Genomic DNA, 14217 nt, shown 5'->3' with positions numbered 1-14217 from the left:
AAGGAAGGAAGGAAGGAAGGAAGGAAGGAAGGAAGGAAGGAAGGAAGGAAGGAAGGAAGGAAGGAAGGAAGGAAGGAAGGAAGGAAAGTTTCGCTTTCTCCGGATTTTAAAAGTGCTGCTTTTTCTGAATAAGAAGAAAAGGGAGGAGAGGGGGGGGGAATCCCCTCCCGAGTAGGAAACCTTGCGGGAAGCTGGAGGCTAGGGGCTGGGGGAAAGGGAGGTCAGAGGTCAGGGGCACCCCCCTCCCCCTCCCCCCCCCATCGCTCTTCTGTAGCAGCTGCCACCTAAATACGACTTCGGGCTCTCCTCTTCCTTCTTGCCCCGGGGCCATTCCCATTCCCATGATATTGAGTGGGTGCGTGGGAAGGGCGAGGGCTTTCTCCCCCCTGCCCAGCGCAAGGCCAAAGATAAACGTCCTCGTATTATGCAAGACCGGCGGAACCTCTTCGGCTCCGGCTTCTGGTCCCGGCACCACAACGCCACGCGGGGAGGAAGACGGACGGTAGTCTTCCTCTTTCTTCGATTCACTCAGCCTTTCTGGCTTCGGCTGACCCTGCCCCTTATTTTGCAGGCGTCGGGAAAGCTCTCCCCGCGGGAGGCTTCTCACGACGGCGAAAGGCGTCCCGATCCCGGTAGCCTCTCCGCCCGGGGAACTGCGAATCTAGCGCGGTCTTTGAGCCACCTGGCGACCTCAGCCCTCTGGGCTCGCCTAACTTCTCTTCCGCCTCGCCCCTCTCCCTTCCCCTCTGGAGGAGATTTGTGATATCCCAGATCGCTGGAGAGAGAGAGAGAGAGAGAGAGAGAGAGAGAGAGAGAGAGAGAGAGAGAGAGAGAGAGAGAGAGAGAGAGAGAGAGAGAGAGAGAGAGGGAGGGAGGGAGGGGAGAGGGGAGAGAGAGAGAGAGGGAGGGAGGGAGGGAGGGAGGGAGAGGGAGAGGGAGAGGGAGAGGGAGAGAGGGAGAGAGAGAGAGGGGGGGGGAAAGAAAGAAAGAAAGAGTCCTCAACAGCCGTACTGCTGTAATTTTTTTATTTTTTAAACTCGCGTGGAAACGAGTTTTCCACTTTTTGCCCGACCTTCGCTTTTGCAGCCCGGCTCTTCCCGGAAAGACGATAAGGCGGCCCGGGAAGACTTGCTCTCTTCCCACCGAGCAAAGGAAGGAAAGAGAGTCTCTCTCTCTCTCTCTCTCTCTCTCTCTCTCTCTCTCTCTCTCTCTCTCTCTCTCTCTCTCTCTCTCTCTCTCTCTCTCTCTCTCTCTCTCTCTCTCTCTCTCTCTCTCTCTCTCTCTCTCTCTCTCTCTCTCTCTCTCTCTCCTTTTTTTCCCCTTTCCTGGCGAGACCAGCAGCTGTTTTGATTTTTCTGGAAAAAAACTCGCCGAACCGCGATGCATTTGCTACAGGTTTCCCCTGCAGGACAGCTGGGCGCTCTTATAGGCTTAGCCACGGTGATCTGAACCAACCACGGTTTGGGCAATTAAGCCAATTTTCTGGATCCCCAGATCCGTTGAATCCTTAACGACCGATACGCGACGGTTGTAAGGGGATTGGATATTTGGGGGTCGATGCTATACAGAAACGACCCCACTCGGTTGTAACTCGAGCGCGTCCTGGGAATTGATTAATTCGATGGAGATGGAGACGCGCGATTCCTTGACCCGGATTAGGGGTTACCTTTTCTCAAAGCGTGTAAGGGTCGACCAAACCCTTTTAAAGAACTGCGGTGGAAATTCCCCTTTCAGACGTGTGTGTGTGTGTGTGTGTGTGTGTGTGTGTGTGTGTGTGTGTATGTGTGTATGTGTGTATGTATGTATATGTGTGTATATGTGTGTATGTATGTATATGTGTGTATGTGTGTGTATGTATATATGTATATATATATATATATATATATATATATATATATATATATATATATATATATATATATATATATATATATATATATATATATATATATATATATATATATGTATGTGCATATACATATATATGTGTATGTGTGTATATGTGTATGTATATATATGTATGTGTATGTATATGTATATTTATACATGTGTATAAATATACATATACACATACATACATATATGTGTGTATATACATATATACATATACATATATACACATACATACATACATACATACATACACGAAGCTTCAGTAAAAGGGGCAGGGAAGTCCAGCTTCCTTTCGGTCTCCCACGTAAACCAGTTCAGCCAGGGAGCGAGTTGCGCTTCAGCTCACCCAAGCACTGAAGGGGGTCGTAAAAATGCCCCACAGCCGCGAGCCCATCATTTGTGGAGCAAATCCCTGTTGAACTCAGTGGGACAAAAAAATAAAATCCTGCGAGTTCCGCCTCGTCTTAAGGTTCCTTCCAGTTTAGCACTACGGAAGGCTAATAATTAAGAATAATTAGACTTTGTCATTGGGGATCTTCCTTTCCACACCCAGGACGTGATATATTTAGAGTTAGACTGCCATTGAATGCAGAGGTTCCATATCAAAAGGCATATATTATGCTTAGGCACTGAAGTCAAATTCCTTGTGTGTCCAATCACACTTGGCCAATAAAGAATTCTATTCTAGTGTGGAGTTTCCAAATTGGCAGAAACTTGCCAGGGTAATCCGTTTTACCCAGGAGCAAACTCGTGGCTGCTTCACTAGAGATGGAAAGTAGAACCTCTTGGAAAGTTAAGGAGATGCTGGTCTGAGAAGGGGAGGTGTGTGTGTGTGTGTGTGTGTGTGTGGTTGCTTGGAGAGATAAGTGAAATTTCACTAGGAAGAATTTTTTGCAGAATGTTTTCTTGTTCCAGACAGAGGTCTATTTGACATCAAGCTGAGTTTATTCCTCATCTTAAACCCTCATTTATTTTAACTGTGAATAAACAATAATTAGATTTGCATAGCATGTTAAGCAGTATGGTTTGTTTATGGATCATCTTGACTGGGTTCCCATATTGAGCCTAGCCATGACATAATTTATTTGGTTGGCTTAATTTAATTGTATTCTTCCAAATACAATTAAATTTCTAATCACTTTGATTTGGGACAGACTAAAAAAAGTACAGATAATATTTTCAGCCTGATTGTTCACCAGGAAACAAATCTAAAGCACCATCTCAGGGATCTGATTAATATATGTTACCCTCCTTGTTTTTATTTAATTTGCTAAGATGCAGTGGACATAAAACAACTTTTTTTCAGATTAAAGGGTTAAAGTTTTGCTGGCTCTGCAGTGATTTGCTACCCAATTAATACATAGAATAATTTCTAGAGAGGTCCAATCTCTGTTACGCACATAAAACAACTAACATTCTTTATTTTGTAGATTTGAACTTTCAATGGAGATTCTGAATCTAGACATCCATGCATTTTCTCTTTCATTCTCAGCAGGGATGGGGAGGTGGATAAAATATATTTTTTCAGTTTTAAACTATAATGACAACCCAGCCAAGATACTTTAGCATTTTAAAGAAAAATAACACACAAAGAGCTCTCCAGAATAAAGCCAAACTGGTACATTTAATGCAGAAATTTTTTTAAATCAGCTGCCTAAGATTTTGACCTAGAAAATCATCTAACTGTATAGCTTTGTGCCTCAAGAATCTGAATTGGTGCATTCAGTACATTCATCCTGGGAGAAGCTCTTTAAGAAAAGGGAATGGAGGCCAAGAGGTGATACTTTTTCATTGTAGAACTGAAGTAAAGGAAACCTATCCTCTTGGAAGTAGCTTACTCCATCTATTACAATAATCCCAGAGTTTGTTAAAATGGGGTTGCTCTGGAGAACATGTGGTGGTTATTATGATGCTGTTATCTGCTCTTCTTTATCACTAGCAGTTAATAATTGCTCCATCGTCGTCGTCATCTGGATTACTGCACCAACATTTTATTTTATTTTTATTCTTGATCATTATTTTATTAAAAGTGTATATCTTTTCTATACAATAACTATATTTGACTTGATGGCAAATGTTTTAAGTGTTATTTTTGCTTGTAATTTCCAGGAGTCTCTTGGGAATTTAATAGTATCCATCCGTCAGTCTGCCTCCTGGTTCTTGACATAGAAGTACAGGTTGTCCTCGACTTAAAACAGTCCCTTTAGTGACCATTTGAAGTTACAACGGCACTGGAAAAAGTGACTTATGACAATTTTCCACACTTATGACCATTGTAGCATCCCCATGGTCATGTGATTTACATTCAAAAGCATGGATGGAAACACATCAAGGAGAGAAGCAACCTAGAACTAAGGAGAAATTTCCTGACAGTGAGAACAATTAACCAGTGGAACAACCTGCCTCCAGAAGCTGTGAATGCTCCAACACGGGAAGTTTTTAAGAAGAGACTTGACAAACATTTGTCTGAAATGATATAGGGTTTCCTGCCTGAGCAGGGGGTTGAACTAGATGACCTCCAAGGTCCCTTCCAACTCTGTAATTCTGTTATACTGACAACTGACTCATATTTATGATGGTCGCAGTGTGTCCCAGGGTCTTGTGATCCCCTTTAGCGACCTTCTGACAAGCCAATTCAACGGGGAAAACCAGATTCCCTTAACAACTGTGTTAATAACAACCACAGTGATTCACTTAGCAGATGTGGCAAGAAAAGTCGTAAAATGGGGCAAGATTCTCTTAACAAATTTCTCACTTGGCCGACATAAATTTTAGGCTCAGTTGTGGTCATAAATTGAGGACTATCTGTATTTGTTTAACAGCCATTCAGAGTTACAACGGTACTGAAAAAAAAAGTGGCCCATGACTGGTTTTTACACTTACTGCCAAGCGATGGGGAAATTAGGAGATCCAGGCAGTCTGAATGAGTCTAAAGATTTATTGCAAGCTTAAGCTCTTTACAAGAATCTGACCAACCAGAGGTCAAGGGAAATGAGCGGGAAATGAAAGAGGCATTCAAGGTGGGCTGGAAATGATCTCTTCTAGGCACACAGGGACTCATGACTTATGACGTATTTGACCCCTCCCTCAGGCTCAGGCTGGTCACCTCCTAAACTTACAACCATTGCAGAATTGCAGGGTCCAATCTGGCTCGGTGATCCGGATCAGAGGTTTTGTCTTCCGAGCTTTCGGACTTGTGCTCGGAAGCTCTGATCGCAGTAACCGACCCTGATTGGATCCTGCAACATTATCCTGGGACGTGTATATTCACCTTCACTTATTGCATCATTCTCAGAGTCACCTAATCCAAATCTGAATGTTTGGCAGCCAGCATATATTTACAGTGGTTGCAGAAGCCCGGGCTCATCCGATCAACATTGGTTGACCTTCCCAGTTGTCTTCCAACAAGCAAAGTCAATGAAGGAAGCCAGGTTCACATAGAGAACACTTGATTTACTTAACAATTGCAGTAATTCACTGGACCATGGCAAAAAAAAGGTTAAATTTGTGCATGGTTCAATTAACAGCCACCTTGCTTAGCCCTAAAAATTCTGGTCCCAAGTTTGTTCATAAATTGAGGACTACCTGTAGCTCTAAACTTATTATAGGAAACCTTTAAAAATAGAATAGAATAGAATAGAATAGAATAGAATAGAATAGAATAGAATAGAATAGAATAGAATAGAATAGAATAGAATAGAATAGAATAGAATAGAATAGACCTTGGGGGTCATCAAGTCCAATCCACTGTTCAGGCAGAAATCTTATACCATTTCAGACAAATGGCTGTCCAGTCTCTTCTTAAAAACTTCCAGTGTTGCAGCATTCACAGCTTCTGGAGGAAGGTTGTTCCACTGATTAATTGTTCTCACTGTCAGGAAATTTCTCCTTAGTTCTAGGTTGCTTCTCTCTTTGGTTAGTTTCCATCCCTTGCTTCTTGTCCTGCCTTCAGGTGCTTTGGAGAATAGCTTGACTCCCTCTTCTTTGGGGCAGCCCCTGAGATATTGGAACACTGCTATCATGTCCCCCCTCATCCTTCTCTTCATTAAACTAGACATACCCAATTCCTGCAACTGTTCTGCATATGTTTTAGCCTCCAGTCCCCTGATCATCTTTGTTTGCCAAGCATCACCAGCTATTTTCAAGCGGTGTGCCACTGAATGTTTTCAAGGATACTTACAGAGGCAGATTGATCACATAAAAACACTGGGGAAACGATTCATACAAGACCGTGCACACCTCATAGAAAAGAAATGGGCTGGGGCTGCTACGAAAACAAGCAGACAGTTCCAGGTTTACTTGTGCTTAGAAAAGGCCCCCTTAAAATCTCTAGGGCTTCTGCTGGGCTTATTAAATGAGCATGTCGATTTCATGGTTTGGAAACAGAGACTGCAAAACAGAAATGACCATAGTAAGGTTGTAAAGATCCTGTTTAATGTACTGATTTTACACTGGCATAGGGAGCTGAGAGGACAGGTTGAACGTCTGCTTTTTCAGCTGATTCATTTAGCAAGTCTGCTTTCAGCCCGGTGGAACTGGAAGGACTTCAGCAGGCCTTCCCATAACGCTTTGCAGTGCAGATGTTCTCTATAGCCAGTGTGCAGGGGTGTTCTTTGCAGACAAGCCAATGCAGATTCCCTCAAGGCAAAAGGTTTGAAAACAACTCATCCAAATATAACATCTCCATGGATTAGTAAATCTGTGCTCTGAGACACCATTGGGAGCAGACACACACACACAGACACACAGACACACAGACACACAGACACACACACATATATATAAAACCTGAACTCATCTGGGGCTACAGATAAAAGAGGAGCCCAATATTTTTAGTGAAGACAAATGGTTTTAGAAAGTTTCCGAAACTTCTACAGGAGCTTCTTCTTTCTCCTAGAAAAAAATATATGTATTGGTCAGAGGTTAAGGCCCATTGAGTCATAACTTGGGGGAAGCTGGTCAGGATCTTTGATCCAGTACATGTGGCGCATGTTTACTAGACCAAAGAGGGATGGGGGTTTAGTTCTTCACTGCTTTCCCAATTAAAATGTTCTCCATTCCCAGGGCTTCTGCAAATCCTCTGGGGAAATATTGCTGGATCTCACACAGGTAACTGTATCTCCCTCCTGTGAGTCACCCCATGGAAGAGGAACGGTAAATATAACGATTCCCTGGAGTAGAACTCTGGGCACCAATTCAGGAGGCCTCATCTAGATGACCTTGGCTGCTGTTGAAAACAGCTTAGCAAGATTCAGACAGGCTAGGAATATCACCAGGAAACCTTGCAATTTACTTAGCCTAGCATATTACAACTAAAAGTAAAAGCCTCAGGATATAATGGCAAACGCTATTAATATGGCCCGTGAAAAGCAATGCACATGCACACCATTTAAAAGGGGGGTGGGAAATCTAAGCATCCCTATTTAATCATTTAAAAAGAAGGAAGATGTACATTATCCATTTGAAAGTGTTACTTTTCTATAAATGCAGAAGGAAATGAATAAATCTATTCTTAATTGTAGAGGGTTTTTTTTAACCTCTATGTTATTGTGTACAAGATATGTACTCCTACATGTAGGAATAGCATCAAGATCACGAGAATTAATACAATTACTTTATACCACACTAGTGAGGTCACACTTGGAATACTGCATCCAATTCTGGTCACCACAAAAGGAAAAGAAGTTGTTGGGATCCTGGAAAATGTGCAGAACAAAGCAACAAAGATAATAAAGGGTATGGAGGCTTAAGTGGTATGGTGAATGGTTGAGGGATCTAGGAATGTCCAGCCTATTAAAGAGATCAGGGGGGACATCCTAGCTGTACTTGGGCTGTCCCAAGTAGGGGATTGACTTATTCTCTAGGGCACCAGAGGGCAGAACAAGAAGTAATGGATGAAAGCTTGTTATAGAGAGATCCAGCTTAGAAGTAAGGATACATTTTTCTGACAGTGAAAACAATTAATCAGTGAAATAATTTGCCTCCTGTGGTCAGGCTGCTCCATCACTGGAGGTCTTCAAGAAGAGTTTGGACAAATTTGACCGGGATAGTATAAGGTCTTCTGCCTTGAGCAAGGGGTTGGACTAGAAGACCTTTGACATCCCACCCAGCCTTATGATTCTATGTTCTATCTTCTACAACATTTACAGTAAAAGGTCTACAACAAAGGAATGGGTTGACCCCCTTCACCTAAAACATCTAAGACCTTTCCCAGTTTCACACCAGCATTCCTTTGCAAATCCAGGCTATTTCTGGGGGGGGGGGCGGTTTGCTGGAGAGCCGCTACCGGAAAAAAGCCCCGTGAAAGATGCCGATTCCTGAAATTTTCCCTGGGATTTAATTGCAGATGAAAGAAGCCAGGGTGGCTGAAGACCCCTCTACAGGTCATCTACTCAGAGGCAGGATATTTATTCATGTCTTGCGTGGTCTTTTTGCATATTCCAGGCACAAGCAGTTCAATTCTCGTCTTAGAAAGAATGTCTAAAATAAACCGTCTTTCATCAAATCAAATGAAAACTAAAAAAAAAATGCAGGAAAAGTTCTCTCAGAAATTAAATGCCAACAGAGGCAGCTTAACAGTGGGGTTTATCCTGGAAGCCAACAAAGGACTCAGCTTCTGTGGGAATCAGCCGTTTGGTGACCAGGTAGATGGGGCAAATATTTTCAGGTTATCCTAGAAATATGCTGAAACCCACCAGTTAGTTGCTCAGGCAGCCTTTACAAGGGTTGCATGTGGCTTTTGGGGGTGGGTGGGTGGGAGGGAGTTTTTTTTTCTCACATCATACAGTGTTCCTTTCCAATAGCATTAATTAAAACCAGCTCTCCCAACTTTTGTTTTGGAAGTTGGGTGCTTTGGATTATCATTTCATCATCTGCCACCGGATTTGGTTTCAGAGAATGACAGAATTTATTTGCTTAAAGCCGCAGAATGAAAGTCTAGGAGATCCCAACTGTTAGGTTTTGCCAGATGTCAAGATAAGGGTAGCGCATGTAGACGGTTGCTTCTTTTCACTCCCTCGTTTCCCCGTTTAAAGATTGAAATTGCTTACAGACGCTCCACACTGCTGCAGAAAACCTGAATGGTGTGTTATTTGTGGGTCCACCCTCGCAGGGTTTGCGGGGGTGAGAATGTTTGAGAGCAGAAATCCTTGGGAAAAAAGCAGAATCTTTAAGTATTCTGTATTTTTTTTTATTAAAGAGTTTTACAAAAACAAGATTTTACAATATATCCCCAAATCCCCCCCACCCCAAACCCGCCCACTTCCCCCCCCCACTTCCCAGAGCTAAATACAGGATTATAGTTATAATAATCATATTCTAAATAAAAATTATGCATAATATACAATTAACCAAATTCATAATGTGCTTTAACTCCCCTTTAACATAACTACATACAAAGTACCAATAACAATATCCCTCTAAAATCTACTCATAAGCTAAATGGAACTTTTTAGTCCCATATTTATTCTAAATATAATCTATCCATCTCCTCCAAACTGAAATATATCTTTCCTGTGAATGATCTTTCAAGTAAGCAGAAATCTTAGACATTTCTGCAAGTATTCTGTATTTTTGAAAGTAAGCTGAATCATATATTGAGAACAAAAGGAAACTGTTAGAATGTTAAAGTTGATTTGTATTTGTCCACACTGAAAACAAGCTAAAAAAAACAAACACCAATCCAGTTGACAAAATGAAGATGCAAAAATAATGGGGTTCAGCCAGGGCCATCTCCTCCAAACCGCTTTGAGGTGTTAAAGACCACGGGATATGAGTCTTTCAAAATGGTTGCTATGAAGGAAAATCGTTAAGTTTGCCTACTTGATGTCATGCTACCTCTGTGAAGTAGCACAGGGGAAGAGTCCAAGAATCAGGAGCTGGGTAAGATAAGAGTTACGTGAATATGACAGACACCTGGGGTCTCTAGTTAAAGCTGACTTTAAACCAGTTCCTCTTGTATTACAGTTGAGTAGAAGTAAATTGGTTTAGCTGTTAAATTAAAATGGCAGCAGGGGTGTCCAAAGCTGATGTAGAAATGGCCCAATTTTGATTAGATAACCTGTATTAGATAACCTTTATTGTCATTTTTTGCTGTGGGCACAATGGCACACATTAAAAATGAAATTTAGTTGCTTCCTCTCAAAGTGTACACATACATAACACACATTTAAAACATACTATATACAACATATCTATAGACCCTTACATATAAGTAGCATATAAATATTATTCACTGTCCATCTTGAATACATAACGGAAGGAGGAAGCTTTAGAGTTCACAAGGTTAATACTGTATGGAACAAAGCTGTGACTAAATCTGGATGTTCTGCTTCAGATACCACGGAGCGTCCTCCCAGAAGGTAACAAGGAAAACAGGCCGTGAAGAGGATGTGTAGTGTCCCAGAAAATCTTGCGGACCTTGCTCAAGCAACGTTTCTGTGCTATGTCCTGGATGGGAGGGAGGGAACTGCCAATGATCTTTTCAGCCATCCTCACCACTCTCTGCACCACCTTCCTGTCTGAAGCAGGGATGCTTCCAAACCAGACTGTTATGCTGTATGACAGGATGCTCTCGATCGTTCCTCTGTAGAAAGTGGTCAGGACAGGGGCAGGAAGATGTGCTTTTGTCATGTGATGCAGAAAATGCAGGCGCTGCTGTGCCCGCTTCACCAGTTTTTCGCTGTTGAGTGACCAAGCCAGCCTACTCGTTAGCTGCACACCCAGGAATTTGATTCTGGGAACCATCTACACAGGTGAATCGTTAATGCACAGAGGAGTGTGGCTGTGCCTGCCTTTTCTGAAATTTCTGCATAGGTGAATGAATACCCTGTGTCCAGCCTTCAGACATTCTGCTTTGTAGGACCACAGTGTGAAGACTTTGATCAAGAGGGTTAGGGTAGGAAGGACTGTTGGCTTGACTCAACATACCGTAATGGCCCGAGGCTAGGAAAGCTGTGCATTCCTTTCTCAGACTAGACCAGGGCTAGGCAACCTTGGCTCTTTTATGACTCGTGGACTTCAACTCCCAGAATTCCTGAGTCAGCTATGCTCACAAGACCCATCACAGATCTGCACTTGACATACCCACACCTAAAGCCCTTATAAACAGAAGAACACTGACGTCCCCTAAACTCTGCAGAAGATGTTACCTAGCCTGGTAACGAAACGTTCAGAAGTCAACCCACAAGCTCGGAGAACGAACCTTCACTCTCACCCGTAATACCAGCTTTGTCAACACCAAAAAGCATTAAAAGTAGTTCTTGACTTATGACCCATAACGGGAACTAGAATTTCTGTTGCTAAGCAGGTGACTTGCTAGAACCATCATCAATACTTGGCGATTGTCAAGCGCCTGAATTTTGATCACAGGATCAAAGGGATGCTGCAATGGTTAGGGTTAGTAGGGGATCAGTACTAAGTCATTTTTTTCAGTAGCATTGTAAGTTTGAACGGTCACTAAATGAGTGGTTGTAAGTCAAAGACTATTGGTATTGAGGTAAACTGGAACCATATTTAAACGTTTATTTCTGGAATCAAGGAGAACAGTATTTTTTTTTCCTAAAAATTGTTTTAGTTTCCTGGAATAAATTTTCAGATTGGGATGGGGTAAATTCATGGAGGATGTCTATCAAGGACTATTGGTCTTCAATGTTACCCCAAGGTTGGCGATATTATTTCTCCAAATAGCAGTTGGTTTTATTTATTATTTATTTATTAATTTAATTTATATACCGCCCTTCTCTCAAGAGACTCAGGGCGGTGAACAGGGCAATACATAAAAATTAGATACAAAAGTTAAAATTAGATTATTAAAAACATAATTAAACAATGCCCAGAAATAATACAAATTTAAAATTGAAGTCGTTAATAAAAATCCCACCCCGTCCCATCAGGCCAGGCCAGCTTGTTTAAAGAGATAGGTTTTAAGGTCGCGCCGGAAGGAGCGGAGATCGGGCGCCATCCGGAGCTCAACCGGAAGATGGTTCCATAAATCCGGTGCACCCACAGAGAACGCTCTCCCCCTGGGGGCCACCAGTCGGCATTCTTTGACCGGCGGCACCCTGAGGAGGCCCTCTCTGTGGGAGCGTACTGGGCGGAGGGAAGTTGACGCCGGCTGCAGGTGCTCCCCAAGGTATTCTGGACCCATGCCATGGAGGGCTTTGTAGGTCATTACCAACACCTTGAACCTCACCCGGAAGACAACTGGTAACCAATGCAGCTCGCGGAGCAGAGGTGTAACACGGGAGTATCGGGAGACTCCCAATACAACTCTCGCGGCTGCATTCTGTACCAGTTGGAGCCTCCGAGTGGTCTTCAAGGGTAGCCCCATGTAGACATAAAGTTATGTCTCCACCATCTGTTTGCGGAAATCCCAACAGCATCTGGTGGATCCCTGCAAGAAACCCAGAGCAGGTCCTTGTCCTAATCCTGTTGGCCTCTCCTTATGACCTGATATCTGAAAAAAAAAATATTCTGACGGTCATAATCATTTTAAATCATTTTAAAGACTAATTCTGCAAAACATGCATCCTTTTAAAAAGAGATGCATCCATTTAAAAGGCTAATAAGATTGTTTGATTGCTCCACTTTTATGAATGAGCATTGCCTTTTTATAGTGAGTGCAAAATTAAAACGATTCACTGATTTTTTTAAAAGCGCACAATTCATTTTATATACGTACCCATTTAATGTTTTCTGTTTAATACATAATTGTGCTTTTGTTTGCCCCCACAATATATCATAACCAAATTTGGTTTAATTTCATAGGTTTCTGTGAAATACATCTATTGTTAAATGGCCTCCTGTCTGCTTAAGAGAATATATTAGACTTGTCTTAAAATTTGGTTGGCCTTATAAACAGAGGCTAAATCAGTAACTTCACATTATTTTGGTGCTTATTGAATCCGATGCTGTCTTTTGGAAACATAAAAAAATGTTCTTAGGTTAGATTTGAAGATACAGTGTATAAAGTGGAAATCATAATATTCTTTGCAGATTTTGGAATGCAAAGAATATGCCACAGTGTAATAATAAATTTGGATGAAAAGTGCACCGTTTAGCTTACTTTCCATCTTTTAGCTGAGTGGGAAAGGGCCTCTTAGGCAGAAATCAGTGGAAAACTCCTTATAATTTCTAAGATTTTATGACGTATAATAATCACCCCTAATCATGAATCAGTTACGGATACTAGAGAATTATTCCACAAAGAAAGTTACTGATTTGAAATACGTCGACCTGTAGGAAACAGAAATCCAAGACACACTAAAAGAATAAAACCAAAAATATCTTGAAAAAGCAAATAAAAAACAAACAAACAACTGCAGCAAATAAATCAGATTATCAAGAAAAGACATCACCTTAAGAATTTCCAGACAGGTGTACAACAAATAAGCTTAGCTTCATATAAATGTTTATGTGCTTTTTTTATTAACGCCTTGCAAATGCAATGCATTTATTAATGAACTGGGCTAATGAAAACCCAAGCGAAAGCTAATGAAGCATGTAGCTTCTGCAGACGTTCACAACTTCCTTCCAGGCAGACAGCAATGCTTTTAGGTCTGAAAAATGTCACGAAATATAAAAAGTCCTACCTTGCTTCAAGGAAAAATAATTTATGACTCGAAAATAATTTATTTTAGAAAAAAGATACACCTCTTGATGTATCTTTGTGATTGGCGATATTATGCTCTGCTTTTTTTAAAAAAAAATCTTCCAGAGACAAAATCTGTCCTGCTCCTTGGCTTTGTCTGAAGCCACCAAATAACACTTTTGATAACTGCTGTTGTCAAAACTAGCATCTTATCTGACCATGTCTGGCCATGAAAACTTCATATATCTGTGTCACACCACCACCTCCTGGTCACGGAGGATTGAAGCAATTGAAAATACATTCAACTGCAGAGGCAGGCTGACTCTTCTCTAGACTTAGGACCTGGGCCACACCACACATGCCTTGATCGGGCAGGACATAAGCTGGGGTAACTGTAACAAATACAAGTGGGTCCCACAAAGTAGGCTTCGGTGTCAATGCAGCCTTAAGAAGGTGCACAACACCGAGAAGAGCCGAGTTTTATTGCAAAGATTACAAGAAAGAGGAATCCCTGAACTATGAAAAAGCTATAGAAGTTTAGGGCTACAAGGTGGGAAGTGGGAGGGATCTGATGGGCTGGCCTGTTTAGACAAGTTAAGCAGGTCCTGGAGGTTTTTTAAGAAGAGACTGGGCAGCCATTTGTCTGGAATGGTATAAGGCCTCCTGCTTGAGCAAGGGGTGGGACTAGAAGACCTCCAAGGTCCCTCCCAATCCTGTTATTCTATTGTTCTACG

The sequence above is a fragment of the Vipera berus genome (assembly GCF_964194415.1).
Source record: "Vipera berus genome assembly, chromosome: 8".
NCBI classification, from domain to species: Eukaryota; Metazoa; Chordata; class Lepidosauria; order Squamata; family Viperidae; genus Vipera; species Vipera berus.
The sequence above is the reverse complement of the archived record's forward strand: the minus strand, read 5'-3'. Positions refer to the sequence as shown.